We start from the raw sequence: 16,180 nt of genomic DNA on the forward strand, positions 1-16,180 counted from the left end.
GCCATGGGCTGGATCCCTGGCCCGGGCACTTCCACATGCCGCTGGCGAGGTTAAAAAATTTTTCTCTGTAGAGTGGTGTGTATCTGCTGATGCTAAACTCCTCATTCCTCCCCTCTCTCTTCCCTTGGCAAGTCTGTTTTCTGTGTCTGTTAGTCTGTTTCTGTTCTGTAGGTCAGGGCGTCTGTGCCCTAGTTTAGATTCCACACGCATGTGGTCTCATGGGGTGTTTTCCTCTGACTTCCTTCACTTAGGAGGAGGGTCTCTAGGTCCATCCATGCTGCTGTGAATGGCATGCTTTCGTTCTTTTTGAGGGCTGAGTAATACTCCACCGTGTGTATGGACCACAGCTTCTTACTATCTTCTCTCTTGCTCTATCCCAAGAGACTGGATAGAGTTCCCTGTGCTGGAGAGCAGGACCTCAGCTTATCCTTCTATATATACATATATTTCTGGGTTTGCTCCTGGACTCTTCCTTTTCTTAGGGCTGCACCCGTGGCATATGGAAGTTCCCTGGCTAGGGGTCAAAGAGGGGCTATAACTGCTGGCCTTTGCCACAGCACCGCTGGGTCTGAGCCTTGTCTGCTGCCTACAACACAGCTCACACCAACACGGATCCTTAGCCCACTGAGCGAGGCCAGGGATGGAACCCACAACCTCAGGTTCCTAGTTGGATTCATTTCCACTGCACCACAAGGGAACTCCTGCTTGTCCATTCTCAGTGTCATACTTTGCATCTACTCACCCCACAGTTCCCGTCCATCCCACTCCCTCCCGCTTGGCGACCACACGTCGGTTCCCCATGTCTGTGGCTCTGTGTCTGTTCTGTAGACAGGTTCATTTGTGCCAGATTTTAGATTCCAGACACAAGTGATCTCCTGTGGTATTTGTGTCTGTCTGACTGACTTCACTTAGTGTGAGAATCTCTAGCTCCAACCGTGTTGCTGCAAATGCCCTCATTTCATTCTATTTCATGGCTGATAGTCCATTGTGTGTGTATTTACTGAGGCTCTGCTTTGGGGGCAACATTTTGAGGTGCAGGCCCCCTACATCCCCTGTGCTCCCTCCAGAGGCTCCAGGCGAGGGTCCATCCTGCCTCTGCCAGCTTCTGGGGGCTCCAGGTGGCCCTGGGCTGGTGGCCACCTCCCTCCCATCTCTCTCCCCATCTCAAGTGGCTTCTCTTCTGTGTCTGGGTCTCCCCTTCGGTCTCTTAGGAAGACACTGTCCTTGGATGGAGGGCCCCCCCTCCTCCAGGAGAACCTCCTCTCAGACCCTGCCCATGGCTTCTCCTGTGTGTCTTCTCTGTTAGAAGGACACGTGTTATGAGATGTAGGGGCAACCTTCATCCATGAGGACCTGGTCCCTGGCACCCAGACCCAAAAACCATAGCACTTTCTTGATCCCTTTGAGCAGAGCACCTGTGGTTTTTCCCAAGAAAGCCAAGCACACCTGTTTCTGCTAATGAGGTGGGACTGCTTGTCTGAGGACCATCCACGTGGTGAGACAGTTGGCTTTTTTAGCTCCACCCCCAACCTCCAGGGCCAAGGCTTTTCCCCTCTAGAGGGGAACCTCCCTAAAAAAAAGGGTTCGTAGAGCTTCTGGGTTGGGGAGCCCACAGTTGGGAGAATGCTGCACCCCACACTCCATGGGGACAGAAGCCCCTGAATGTGGGACCCTCACCCACTCCTACCCCGACCTCGCCCTCCCCCTCTGGCTGTTCACCCCTTTATCAGCAACAGGGAAGTCACGGGTTTCCTGACCTCTGTGGGGAGGGCACCCTCTGTCTGCAGGCGGTTGTACAGAAGTGGGGGTGATCTGGGCCCTGCCTATGGCTGGTGTTGAGGTGGGGGCTGTTTGCGGCGGCTTGGCCCCCCTCTTGACACAGGTTTGCATCAACTCGGGGTTTCGGAGGTGAATCAAATTGGAGGCCACCCAGCTGGGGTCCAAAGGGAACTGGAGGATTCCTTGGGGTGGAAACACAGCACGTTGGGTGTCAGAAGCCCTGCGAGCAGAGAAACAATTTTCCTTTAACAAGCAAAACTGTGTTTATGCATGTTGAGCTAACACCTCCACCTGGAGGACCTCCCTGATTTCTCCCTTTCCCTGTAAGACACTCTGCCTTGAAAAGTCAGAAGCAGTCAGCTCAAGCACCAATTAGATCATTCCCGAACCTGCTTCACACCCTTGGTGGTTTCCATGGAAGTTAGAAAAAGACAAATGGTTTCCCCTGTCCTGCTGACCCAGGCGGGGTGGCTGGTGCAGGGTGGGCACGGATTTGGAACACGCTTTCGGCTGGTGGCAACCAACTCCCCTGGTCCATCTCAGGTTATAATCTGTGTGCTATGCCTTCATGACAGTGACACTATTTCATGACTTGTGTGTGACACAGGGAAGGGATGACAACACTGGGGACTCGTCCTTGTGCCCAACCTTCTAAGAGCAGACACTTTGCTTTTGCAAGACTGAGGTTCATCGTCTCTGGAAATAAAGCTGCCTGTTTTTTGGTTTCTCCTGACAGGTGTGTCTCTGCAATGTAAGATTGCATGAGTTGAGTCTCGAGGAAGTCACAGTAACACCTGTGATTTGTAGTCTTTGTATTTTTGGTTTTTGGGGGTGGTGGTAATTAATGACCACAAATCAGTGGGGTTAAAAGCACAGTACCCATCCTCCCCCAACATGGAGAGCCGAGGTCTAAGGCCAAGGGGTCCCAGGGCTGTGTACCCCCCAGAAGCCCCAGGGGAGGGTCCTTCCTGTCCCTTCCAGGTCTGGGTGCTCCTGGGCTGGTGGCCACCTCCCTCCCATCTCTGGCTCCATCTTCTTGTGGCTTCGGCTTTCTTATCTCTTTTGTGATAATTATTCCACTGAAGGAGCATCTTCATCCTTGAGGATCTGGTCCCTCGCGCAGAGCTCAAAGAACCGTAGCAATTTCTTGATCCCTTTGAGGAGAGCATCTCTTTTGGTTTTTCCTAAGAAACCCAAGCACACCTGTGTTCATGCTCATGCGATTTATGCTAATGAGGTGGGCTGGTTGCCAGAGGAACCAACAAGGTGATTAAAGGGTTGGCTTTTTAAGCTCCTCCCCAAACCTCGGGAGTTGCTGAGGGGCCAAGGCTTGAACCAGTCCTACTTGGCAGAAGCTCCCTCAAAAGGGGTTCATAGAGCTTCCAGACTAGGGAGCCCACAGTTGGGAGGGTGCTGCACCCAAGCTCCTGCACATGGAGACTTCCCAACCTTGCTCTTGCCCTTCTCTTCTGGGTGTTAATCTCTTTATGAGCAACAGGTAAGTCAAGGGTTTGTGGGGGGCTGTGGGGAGCCTGTGGTGGAGTTGGGACAGAAGTGTGGGTGACCTGGATCCTGCCTGTGGTTGGTAGTGAGGGGGGACAGTGTTGGGGCCCTGGGGCCCTCTCTCAATACACGTTTGCCACAACTTGGGGTCCCTTGAGAGGTAAATTGGAGGACACCGAGCTGGGGTCCAAAGGGAACTGGAGGATTCCTTGGTGTGGAAATGCCCCACGCTGGGTGTCAGAAGCACTGTGAGCAGGGAAATCATTTTCCCTTAACAGTGAAATGTGTTTCTGCTTTTCCACAAACATCTCCTCCTGGCAGACCTCCGAGACCTCAGCCTTCTCCCTGTTCCCCATTCTTCTCTCTATAATCAGAGTGGAGTCTCTAAAACACGAATTAGATCCTGTCCTCATGTGCTTCACACCCCTGGTGGATTTCATGGCTGTTAGAAAAGGACAAATGGCCTCAGCTGTCCTGCTGACTGAGGCGGGGTGGCTGGTGAAGGGCGGGCACAGATTTGGACACACTTTGGGACTGGTGGCAACCACCTCCCCTGGTACATCTCGGGTTATAATCTGTGTACTGTGGCTACATGACCTTGACAATACTTCATGACTTATGTCTGACACAGGGAAGAGGTGACAACACTGGGGAATCATCCCTGTGCCCAAACGTCTAAGAGTAGGTGCTTTGCTTTTGCAAGACTGAGGCTCACAGACTCTATAAGTAAATAGTTGCCTGTTTTTTGGTTTCTCCTGACAGGTGTGTCTATGAAATTTAATTTTCAATGTTGACTGTCATGGAATGAGAGATGATTTTCCTTGCTCTATAAATTGGTTTCAGGCGTGGGGGGGGAGGTTGTGATAATAAAGGAGCACAAACATGTGGGGTAAAACCCCAGGAACCCTCCCTCCCCCAGCCTGGAGAGTAAATGCCTGAGGTCAAGGCGTCCCAGGGCCGCGCTCCTTCCAGAGGCCCCGGGGAGGGTCCGTCCTGCCTCTTCCAGCTTCTGGGGGCTCCAGGTGGCCCTGGGCTGGTGGCCACCTCACTCCTGTCTCTGCCTCCGTCTCCCTATGGCCTCTCTGCATGGTCGCTTTTGTTACAAGCCCCCTTGTTACGGATTTAGGGAGCATCTTCCTCCATGAGGACCTGGTCCCTGGCCCACAGCTCCTAAAACAATAAAACTTTCTTGATGCCTTTGAGCAGGGCATCTCTGGTTTTTCCTAAGAAAGCCAAGCACACCTGTGTTCATGCTCTTGCGAGTTATGCTAATGAGGTGGGGCTGGTTGCCAGAGGAACCAACAAGGTAATTAAAGAGTTGGCTTTTTAAGCTCCACCCCAAACCTCGGGAGTTGCTGAGGGGCCAAGGCTTGACCCAGTCCTACTTGGCAGAAGCTCCCTAAAAAGGGGTTCATAGAGCTTCCAGATTGGGGAGCCGACATGTGGCAGGGTGCTGCACCCCAAATTCTATGAAGACAAGGTCCTGCACGTGGGGACTCCCCCAACCTTGCCCTCGCTCTCCTGTGGGTGTTGACCTCTTTATGAGCAACAGGTAAGTGTTTGTGGGGGGCTGTGGGGACCCCGTCTCAGTTTGGACACAAGTGTAAGTGACGTGGATGCTGCCTGTGTTTGGTGGTGAGGTGGGGACAGTCCTGGGGGCCTGGGGCCTCCTCTCAATACACGTTTGCTCCAACTCAGGGTCCTTCCAGAGGTAAATTGATTGGAAGACACACAGCTGGGGTCCAAAGGGAAGTGGAGGATTCCCTGGTGTGGAAATGCCCCATGCTGGGTGTCACAAGTGCTGTGAGCAGGGAAGTAATTTTCCTGTAACAGTGAAATGTGTTTCCGCTTTTCTATCAAACACCTCCTCCTGGCAGATGTCTGAGATTTCACCTTTTCCCTTGTTAGCCGTTTTTTCCTCTGTAATCAGTGAATTCTCAAAAACACCAGGTAGATCATTCCCGAACCTGCTTCAAACTCTCGGTGGTTTCCATGGCGTTAGGAAAGGACAAATGGCCTCGGCTGTCCTGCTGACCCAGGCGGGGTGGCTTGTGCGGGGCGGCAAGGATTTGTAACACGCTTTCGGGCTGGTGGCAACTACCTCCCCTGGTACATCTCAGGTTATAATCTGTGTGCTATGCCTTCATGACAGTGACAATATTTCATGACTTGTGTGTGACACAGGGAAGGGATGACAACACTGGGGACTAGTGCGTGTGCCCAACCTTCTAAGAGCAGACACTTTGCTTTTGCAAGGCTGAGGCTCACATCTCTGGAAATAAAGTTGCCTGTTTTTTGGTTTCTCCCGACAGGTGTGTCTGCAATGTAAGATTGCATGTGTTGAGTCTCGAAGTAACAGTAACACCTGTGATTTGTAGTCTTTGCTCTGAAACTTGGTTTTCTGGGGTGGTATTAATAAATGACCACAAAAATCGTATGGGTTAAAACCACAGTACCCATCCTCCCCCAACATGGAGAGCCGAGGTCTAAGGCCAAGGGGTCTCGGGACTGTGTACCCCCCAGAAGCTCCAGGGAGGGACCTTCCTGCCCCTTCCAGGTCTGGGGGCTCCTGGTGGCCCTGGGTTGGTGGCCACCTCCCTCCCATTTCTGGCTCCATCTTGTGCCTTCGGCTCTGTGTCATCTCTTTTGTGGTAAACATATTATTCGATTGAGAGCAATTCATCATTGAGAATCTGGTCCCTTGCACAGAGCTCGAGAAAACTTAGCAATGTTTTGATCCTTTTGAGGAGAGCAACTCTGTTTTTCGTAAGAAACCAAAGAACACCTGTGTTCATGCTCATGCCACTTATGCTAATGAGGTGGGGCTGGTTGCCAGAGGAACCAACAAGGTAATTAAAGAGTTGGCTTTTTAAGCCCCACCCCAAACCTCGGGAGTTGCTGAGGGGCCAAGGCTTGAACCAGTCCTACTTGGCAGAAGCTCCCTCAAAAGGAGTTCATAGAGCTTCCAGAGTGGGGAGCCCACAGTTGGGAGGGTGCTGCACCCCAAACTCCATGAAGACAAGCTCCTGTACGTGGGGACTCCCCAAACCTTGCCCTTGCCCTCCTCTTCTGGGTGTTGACCTCTTTATGAGCAACAGGTAAGTCACGGGTCTCCTGAGTTGTATGAGGGGGGCCGTGGGGAGCCTGTGGTGGAGTTGGGACAGAAGTGTGGATGACCTGGACCCCTGCCTGTGGTTGGTGGTGAGGTGGGGAGAGTCTTGGGGGCCTGGGGCTCCCTCTCAATACACACTGGCACCAACTCAGGGTCCTTTCCGAGGGGAATTGATTGGTAGGACACCCAGCTGGGGTTGGAAGGGAACTAGAAGATTCCTTGGTGTGGAAACGCCCCATGCTGGGTGTCAGAAGCCCTGTGAGCAGAGAAACAACTTTAACAATTAACAATGTGGTTACGTCTTTCGAGCAAACACCTCCACCTGGAGGACCTCCCTGATTTCTCCCTTTGCCCTGTAAGCCTTTCTTGTCTCATCAGAGCCAGTCATCTCAAACACCAATCAGATGGTGCCTATACCTGCTTAGACCGCTTGGCCCTTTTCCTGCCTGTTAGAAAAAGACAGGTGGCTTCACCTGATTGGCTGACCGAGGCTTCTCCTCTGTATCATGTCTGTGGTTCTAAGCACACTTCTTACTGGATTTAGGGCCACCCTCATCCATGAGGACCTGGTCCCTGCACACAGCTCCCCAAACCATAGCAAATTTTTGAGTGATCCCTTTGAGGAGAGCGTCTTTTGTTATTTCTAAGAAACCCAAGCACACCTGTGTTCATGCTAATGGGATTTATGCTAATGAGGTGGGGTGGTTGCCAGAGGAACCAACAAGGTGATTAAAAGGTTGGCTTTTTAAGCTCCACCCCCAAACCTCGGGAGTTGCTGAGGGGCCAAGGCTTGAACCAGTCCTACTTGGCAGAACCTCCCTAAACAGGGGTTCATAAAGCTTCCAGATTGGGGAGCCCACAGTTGGCAGGGTGCTGCACCCCAAACATCCATGAAGACAAGCTCCTGCACGTGGCAGTCCCCAAACCTTGCTCTTGCCCTCCTCTTCTGGGTGTTGACCTCTTTATGAGCAACAGGTAAGTCACTTGTTTTCTGAGTTGTGTGAGGGGGGCTGTGGGGAGCCTGTGTAGCAGTTTAGAGACAAATGTGAGTGAACTGGAACCCCTGCCTGTGGTTGGTGGTGAGGTGGGAACAGTAGTGGGGCCTGGGGCCCCTTCGCGACACACGTTAGCATCAACTCGGGGTTGTTTCCGAGGTGAATTGAATTGGACGACACCCAGCCGGTATCCGAGGGGAACTGGAGGATTCCTTGGTGTGGAAATGCCCCACGCTGGGTGTCAGAAGTGCTGTGAGCAGGGAAATAATTTTCCTTTAACAATAAAATGTGTTTCTGCTTTTCCACAAACACATCTTCCTGGCAGACGTCCGAGATCTCGCCCTTTTCCCTATTGCCAGTTCTCCCTAATCGAAGTCTCTAGAAATCAATTAAGTCTTGTTCGTACCTGCTTCAGACTCTCTGTGCTGTTCATGGAAGTTAGAAACGGACAAATGGCTTCACCTGCCCTGCTGACCGAGGCAGGGTGGCTGGTGCAGGGCAGGCACGGATTTGGAACAGGCTTTGGGGCTGGTGGCATCGACCTCCCCCAGGTACCTCTCAGGTTATAATCAGGGTTCTAAGGCATCACGATGTGGACACTATTTCATGACTTGCGTCTGACACAGGGAAGAGGGGACAACACTGGGAACTAGTCCCGTGGCCGACCGTCTAAGAGCAGACGCTTTGCTTTTTCAAGGCTGAGGCTCACCTCTGTAAACAGTTACCTGGCTCGTTTCTCCTGACAGGTGTATCTCTGCAAGTTAATTGTCATGTGTTAATTCTGATGTATGTAGAGATTGGTCGTCTTAGCTCCGTAAATTGGTTTTGGAGGGGGGTGGGGGTGATAATGACCACAAATCACGTGGGTTCAAACCACAGGAACCCACCCTCCTCCATCCTGGGGACCAGACATCTGAGGTCAAGGGGTCCCAGGACTGTGCTCCCTCCAGGAGGCGGCTCCCTCTGGGGGCTCCAGGCAGCCCTCGGCTGGAGGCCACCTCTCTCCCGTCTCTGCCTCCATCTTCCCGTGGCTTCTCCTCTGTTTCCTCTCGTGTCTCTTAGGAGGACACTGTCCTTGGATGGAGGGCCCCCCTCATCCAGGAGGACCTCCTCTCAGACCCTTCCTGGGGCTGCTCTGTGCCTTCTCTGTTAAGACACTTGGTGGCCCCTAAATGTAGTCACCTCATCCACGAGGACTTGGTCCCTGGCACACAGGTCGTAAAACCATAGCAATGTCTTGACCCCTCGAGCAGAGCATCCCTGGTTTTTCCTATGAATCCTAAGCTCACCAGGTTATGCCAATGAGGCAGGACTGGTTGGCAGAGAAACCAACCAGGTTATGAAAAGCCTTTTTTAGCTCCACCCCCAACCTCCAGAGCTGCTGAGGGGCCAAGCCTTTAATCAGTCCTGCCGAGGGGAACCTCCCTAAAACGAGGGTTCAGAGAGCATCTGGATTGGGGAGCCCACAGTTGGGAGGGGGCTGCACCCCAATTCCATGGAGACAGAAGTTCCAGCAGGGGAGACCCACACCCACCTCGCCCTGCACTTCCCCGTCTGGCTGTTCACCCCTTGCTGAGCAACAGGTAAGTCTCGTGTGTCCTGAGTTCTGGGGGGCACCCTCCATGTGCAGGAGGTTGGACAGAAGTGTGGGAGACTTGGGTCCCTGCCGGTGGTTAGTGGTGAGATGGGCGTGGTCCTGGGGGGCTGGGGCCTTCTCGGCTGGGTCTTCGCCCAATCGGGGCCCTTTCTGAGGTGAACTGAATTGGAGGACCCCCAGCTGGGGTCCGAAGGGAACTGGAGGATTCCCTGGTGTGGAAATGCCCCACGCTGGGTGTCAGAAGCACTGTGAGCAGAGAAATAATCTATTAACAATGAAATGTTTCTGCTTTTCCATCAAAACCTCCTCCTGGCAGACCTCCGAGATCTCACCCTTTCCCCTGTTAGCCGTTCTTCTCTCTGTAATCAGAGTGATTTCTCCAAAACACCAATTAATTCGTGTCTGTACCTGCTTCAAACCCTCTGGTGTTTTCATGGTTGTTGGAAAAGGCCAAAGGGCTTCAGCTGTCCTGCTGACCGAGGTGGGTGGCTGGTGCAGAGCAGGCACAGATTTTAACCCGTTTTGGGTCTGATGGGAATGACGTGCCCCAGATACATCTCGGGACAGTGTTGTATGACTTGTCTGACACAGGAGAGATGACAACCCTGGGGATGAGTCAGTGTGCCCAACCGTCTAAGAGCAGATGCCCTGCTTTTGCAAGGCTGAGGTTCGCCGTCTCTGTAAATAACTCGTTCCCTGTCTCTGGATCTCCCGACAGGTGCATTCCTGCCACAGAACTTTGCCTGGGTTGATTCTCATGGAAGTGGAGATGGGTTTTCTTTGCTCTATAAATTGGTTTCGTGTGGTCTGAGGTCAAGGGGTCCCAGGGCTGTGCTCCCTTCAGAGGTGCCAGGGGAGGGTCCTTCCTGCCTCTTCCAGCTTCTGGGGGCTCCAGGCAGCCCTGGGCTAGCGGTCACCTTCCTCCTGGCTCTGCCTCCGCCTTCCTGTGGCTTCTCCTCTGTGTTTCCCCTTGTGTCTCTTAGGTGGACAGTGTCCTTGGAGGGAGGGCCCCCTCATCCAGGAGGACTTCCTATCACACCCTTCCTGTGGCTGCTCTTGTGTCTTTTGTTATAAGCACACTCATGACTGGATGCAGGGCTCAGCCTCATCCATGAGGATCTGGTCCCTAGAACACATTTCCTGAAACCCTAGCCATTTCCTGAGAGATATCTTTGAGCAGAGCCTCTCTGATTATTCCTGAGAAACCCAGGCTCACTTGTTGATGCAAATGAGTTTATTCAAATGAGATTTATGCTAATGAGGCAGGGCTGGTTGCCTGGGGAACCCACCTAGAGGTTAGAAGGTTGGCTTTTGAGCCCCACCCCCAACCTCCAGAGCTGCTGAGGGGCCAAGGCTTTTCCAGTCCTGCCTAGTGGAAGGAACCTCCCTACAAAGGGGGTTCAGAGAGCTTCTTGGTTGAGCTTACAGTTGGGAGGGTGCCACACCCCAAACTCCTAGGAGACTGAAGCTTCTGCTTGTGGGACCTGCCACCACCCCCAGCTCCTCCTCTGGCTGCTCACCCTTTAGGGAGAGTAGTGAATTCACAAGGTTCCTGAGTTATGTGACCAAGGCTGGCGACACCGTCCGTCTGAAGTAGGTTAGGCAGAAGTGTGGGGGACCTGGGCCTGTGGTTGGTGGTTCGGCAGGTGCAGTCCTGGGGGTTGGGACCCCCATCTATCTCAGCGTTGGCATCAACCCGGTCCTGAGGTGAACTGAAGTAGAGGACACCCAGCTGGGGTCCGAAGGGACCTGCTGGGTTCCTTGGTGTGGAAACGCCCCACGTTGGGGGTCAGAAGCTCTCTGAGCAGAGAAAAAATTTTTCTTCAATTAAATGTGTTTCCACTTTTCCATCAAACACCTTGTGGCCGACCTCCGAGATCTCACTTTTTTCCCTGTTAGCCATTTGTTCTCTGCAATCAGAGCGAATTCTCTACACCCCCAATTAGACTGTGTCCTTATGTATTTCAAACCCTCGATTTTCATGGCAGTCAGAAAAGGACAAATGGCTTCACCTGTCCTGCTGACTGAAGAAGCGGGGTGGCTGGTGCAGAGTGGGCACGGATTTGGAACACACTTTGGGGTTGCTGGCTGCGACCTCCCCCTGGGTGCATCTCAGGGCAATGTTCTGATACTTGTGTCTCACCCGGGAAAGAGATGACTGTGCTGGGGACTCTTCCCTGGGCCCAGCTGCCTAAGAGCGGGCACTCGTTTGCAAGGCTGAGGCTCAGGCTCTGGAAATAAGTAGTTAGCTATCTGGCTTCTCCTTCCAGATGGATCTTTGCTGCATAACTGCATGTGTTGAGGCTCATGGAAGTAGAAATGGGTTTTCGTTGCTCTGGAATTTGGTCTTGTGGGCTTGTGATAATAAATGGCCACAAATCACGCAGGTTAACACCCCAGGAACCCACCCTCCCCCAGCCCTGGAGACAGATGACTGAGGTCAAGGAGTCCCAGAGCCGCGCTCCCTCCAGAGGCTCCAGGGCAGGGTCCTTCGAGTTTCTGGGGCTCCAGGCAGCCTTGGGCTGCTGGTCGCCTCACTGCCCACTCCATCTAAACATGGCTCTTCTTCTGTGTCTCCTCTGCTGTCTCAGGAGGACAGTGTTCTTGGATGGAGGGACCCCTCATCCAGGAGGCCCTCCTCCCAGACCTTTCCCGTGGCTTCTCTGTGTCTGGGTGTCTTCTGTCTCTCAGGAGGACTCTGTCCTTGGACAGAGGGACTCCTCATCCAGGAGGACTTCCTCCCAGATCCTTCCCATGGCTTCTCTGCATCTTCTGTTACAAGGCCACTGATGATTGCCTTCAGGGCTGAGTTTCATCCATGAGGATCTGGTCCCTAAAGCACATTTCCTAAAGCCCTAGCCGTTTCCTGAGACATACCATTGAGCAGAGCCTCTTTGATTTTTCCTGAGAAACGCAAGCTCACCTGTGTTTATGCTAATGCGATTTATGCTAGTGAGGTGGGGCTGGTTGCCTGAGGAACCCACCTAGAGGTTAGAAGGTTGGCTTTTGAGCCCCAGCCTCCAGAGCTGCCAAGGGGCCAAGGCTTCTCAGTCCTGCCAATGGGAACCTCCCTACAATAAGGACTCGGCTTCTGGGTTGGGGAGCCCACAGTTGGGAGGGTGTTGCACCCCAAGCTCCAGAGGGACAGCAACTTCAGCTTTTGGGGGCCCCCCAGATCTTGCTCTCTGCCTCCCCCTCTGGCTGTTCACCCCTTGATGAGCAGCAGAGAAGTCCCATGTTGCCCGAGTTCTGTGTGGTGGGGGGCTCGGGGACCCTGTGTCTGCAGGAGGTTGGACAGAAGTGGGGGTGACCTGGGCCCCTGCCTGTGGTTGTGGGTGAGGTGGGGCCAGTCCTGTGGGCTGGGCCCTCCCCTGCTGGTTGGTGCCAACTGGGGGGTCGTTTCCCAGGTGAATTGAAGTAGAGGACACTCAGCTGGAGTCCGAAGGGAACTGGGGGATTTCTTGGTGTGGAAATGCCCCACATTGGGTGGCAGAAGCACCGTGAGGCCTCAACTTTGAGAAACGTCCCTAGGTCGTGAGTCCCTGTGACTGACCCAGGGCAACCCGGTGTTAAGGCGGTATGTGCAGGGTAGCTCAGGGTCTGGGCGTTTGGATCTTGGCAAAGAGAAGCATTTTCTTAGCTCAAGATTCTGCACATGGTCTGGGCGAAGCCAATGCCCTGTGGCTTCTAGGAATCGACAAGAGCGTGCAGGAGTTCCTGCAGTGGCTCAGCAGGAATGACTCGTATCCATGAGGACATGGGTTCAATCCCTGGCCTCGATCAGTTGGTTAAGGATCCAGCCTTGCTGTGAGCTGTGGTGTATGTAGGTCACAGACAAAGGCCTGATCCAGCAAGGCTGTGGCTGTGGTGTAGACTAGTAGCCTCAGCTCCAGTGCGACCCCTGGCTTGGGAACCTCCATGTGACACAGATCCAGCCCTAAAAAGTGTGCATTTGAAGGATCCTGTGTGGGGGATGGGGTGTCCAGGAGACGTGGGGGTGACCTCAGGGTTTCATGACCAGATGGGGTTCACGGACCTTGTTTGTGGTCTTTGATTTTGTGTGTGTGTTGTTGGCCTCACCCAAGGTATATGGAGGTTCCCATGCCAGGGGTCGAATTGAAGCTGTAGCCAGTGGTCTACACCACAGCCATAGCACCTTGGGATCCAAGCTGCATCTGCGACCTACACCACAGTGCAAGGCAACTTGGCATCCTTAACCCATTGAGCAAGGCCGGGGATTGAATCTGCATCCTCATGGATGCTCGTCAGATTGGTTTCCGCTGAGCCACGACAGGAACTCCCTGGTCTTTGATGATTTTAATGTGACTCTGAGGGTCCCCGTTTCTCCTACGCTAAGACGGTTGTTTTGGGCACCTGAGGATTCAGGAAGAGGCTTTGTGTTTTATTTTTTTATTTTTTATTTTCTTATTTTCCCACTGTACAGCAAGGGGGTCAGGTTATCCTTACATGTATACATTACAATTACATTTTTTCCCTCACCCTTTGTTCTGTTGCAAAATGAGTATCTAGACATAGTTCTCAATGCTATTCAGCAGGATCTCCTTGTAAATCTATTCTAAGTTGTGTCTGATAAGCCCTTTGTTTCAGTCACTGGTGTTGCCGGCCATTTCTGGAACTGACAAGGGGCTCAGGGGTCTTTATTGCTCAGCTGGCATCTTGGTCTTCGGCCCCCAGGGCTGAGCTCCTGCAAGGCACCCAGGCTTCCTGCAACAGCCAGAAAGGCAGAGCTGTGTCCTCTCCATTGGAGCAGATACCTGGGCAGAGCTGCTGAGTGGCTTCGTCACCTGCAGGTCACCCCAGTGCAGAGTGGAGAGTCTGGGCTTCTTAGGGAATTCTCACCCCTTGTAAGTCTTCTCACTTGGCTGGGAAAGCCTGTGAGGGCGAGGGGACCCCTCTCTGTACAGGTCTCTCTGTGTTTATGTATCTGCATCTATGGTCCTGCACTTAAGAGTATCTGCAATTGTCTGTGTGTGTCTGTTCATTGCTGCATCTGCCTGTCTTTGACTATATTCCTGCACCTGTGTGTCTGTAGCAACTGCCTTACTGCATCCATGTGTGTTTATAGGTTTGTGTCTATACCCCTGCATCTGTTGCTGTTTTTGGATCCCTGTGTTTACATTCTGTGTCTATATTCCTGTTTGTGTTTCTATTCCTGCATCTGTGGGTCTGCTTATACATCTGTGTGTCTTCATAGGTCTGTGTGTGTCTATATTTATTCTGTGCCTGGGCATCTATGTTCTTAGGTCTGTGTACGTTTATGTGTGTTTTCCTCTGTGTCTGTGCACACCCCTGTGGCCTCCCCCAGGCTTCTGTCGGCAGCCCCTTGTCATTCTTCCTCCCCCCATGGCTGTGTCACTCAGGATGGTCTCTCTGGGCCCAGGGGGCTCTGCCCCTATAGCTTGATTTGGGGGTGATGATGCTGCATTTCCTGCAGGGCTGTGTGAGCCATGTTCCCTGCCCTGAATGGTCCTTCTGTTTCAGGTGGTGAGGCCACAGGGCCAGGGTGGCCGGGATTGGACAGAGATTGATTAGGAAGCAGAACACACAGCTGTCTCCCCTCCTAGGGAAACAGCCCAGCCCTGCATGGTGACACCCTGGCTGGGAGGGTTCACAAGGCCATAAGGATGGCAGTGAAAAAGGTCTAGTTCAGAAGGGGTTCACTTGTTAAAATGCCTTCTTAAATATTTTGTGAATTAAAAAACTTATTTTTAAAAATTTTAGAATTCTTTTAATTTTTAAAGGTTTGTTTATTGAGGCTGCCTGAGGCATATGGAGTTTCCAGGCCAGGGATCAGATCTGAGCCACAGTAGAAATCTATATCACAATGCTGGATCCTTAGCCCACTGTGCCAGCTGGGTGTCAAACCCACGTCCCAGGGCTCCAGAGATGCCACTGATCCTGTTGCCTCAGAGCGGGAACTCCTCTATTCATTTTTTTAACTTCTATTCCATTGGAGTATAGTGAATTACAGTGCTGTGTTTCAGGTGTATTGCAAAGGGTGTCAGTTATACATGTATCACTTTGAGTACCTTACCTCATGTAGGTTATTACGGGCTATTGAATATAGTTTCTTAGGTTGTATAGGAGAGCCTTGATGCTTACTGAGTTTATACTAGAGTGTATGTTGACCCCAAACAACTAATATTCCTCCCCCAGCTGTTGCCGTTTGGTAACCATACGTACTCCATGTCTGAGTCTCATTTCTACATAAGTTCGTTGGTGTCATATATGAGATTCCACATGGCAGTGAGCTCAGCTGGTGTTTGTCCTTCCCTTTCTGACCAACATCTTAGTATGATCCCCTGTATGTGCACCCATGTTGCTGAAGATGTTATCATTTTATCCTTCTTTATGGCTGAGTAATACTCCATTGTGGGTATGGAGCACATCTTTTTTATTCATGCTCTGTTGGGCATTTAGGTTGGTTCCATGTCTTGTCTATTGGGAATAGTGCTGCTGTGAACACAGGAGTGCAGGTAGCTTTTCCAATTACGGCTTTTTCTGGACAGATGCCCAGGAGTGGGATTGATGGATCATGTGGTCGTTCTATTTTCAGTTCTCTTGAGTTTGTTTTTTGGTGCTGGTGGGTTTTTTCTTTTTCCTTCTATTTGTCAGGGCCATACCTGCAGGTTATGGAAGTTCCCAGGCTAGGGTTCAGCTCATATATGCAGCTGCTGTTCTGTGCCACAGCCCCAGCCAGATCCTTAACCCATTGAGCGAGGCCAGGGATCAAACCCAGATCCTCACGGACCCTACTCAGGTTCCTTATCACTGAGCCACGAGGGGGAACTCCGCCATCTCATTTTCTACGAGTTGGTGTTTGGAATAGACCCTCAGCACTGTTTTAGTGCCTGTTACACAGCAGAGTGACTCCATATTTCTAGACACACCTGACCCAAGCTTTCCTTCATGCTCTTTTACCTCCTATTGGGTCTGAGTCTGCACAAGTCTGCAGAGCTGCAAAGTACTGGTGAATACATTCCCCCACTTTTCTTCCACGTTTGCAGTAGAAGGGACACAGCACCAGGTTAGCCTCACGTCTCCAGCATGGTCATGTGACTTACATCATGAGATGATGGCTAGAACAATTTTACGGAATGACTATTTCCTGGAGAAACCCAAATCAAGACTGACAAAAATTTTTTTCTTGTGATAAGAACTCTTAACGTTGAC

At 52.1% G+C, this 16,180-nt stretch overlaps 1 protein-coding gene across 1 annotated transcript in view; it reads left to right on the forward strand.

Moving 5' to 3' along the window:
* Positions 1-3,093: 3,093 nt before the first annotated feature.
* The window catches only part of LOC146394430 (uncharacterized), a 227,947-nt gene continuing 214,860 nt past the window's right edge, over positions 3,094-16,180 (forward strand). Inside the window, exon 1 of the mRNA XM_085007373.1 lies at positions 3,094-3,277. The gene's annotated coding sequence lies outside the window, so the exon portion shown is untranslated. The remainder of the gene's footprint in view (positions 3,278-16,180) is intronic.

Source organism: Sus scrofa, chromosome X (genome assembly GCF_054392235.1).
Source record: "Sus scrofa isolate SSC_HxYL_T2T_F1_AM1 chromosome X, Sscrofa_HxYL_maternal_Yorkshire_Landrace_v2.0, whole genome shotgun sequence".
In the NCBI taxonomy this organism is placed as follows: Eukaryota; Metazoa; Chordata; class Mammalia; order Artiodactyla; family Suidae; genus Sus; species Sus scrofa.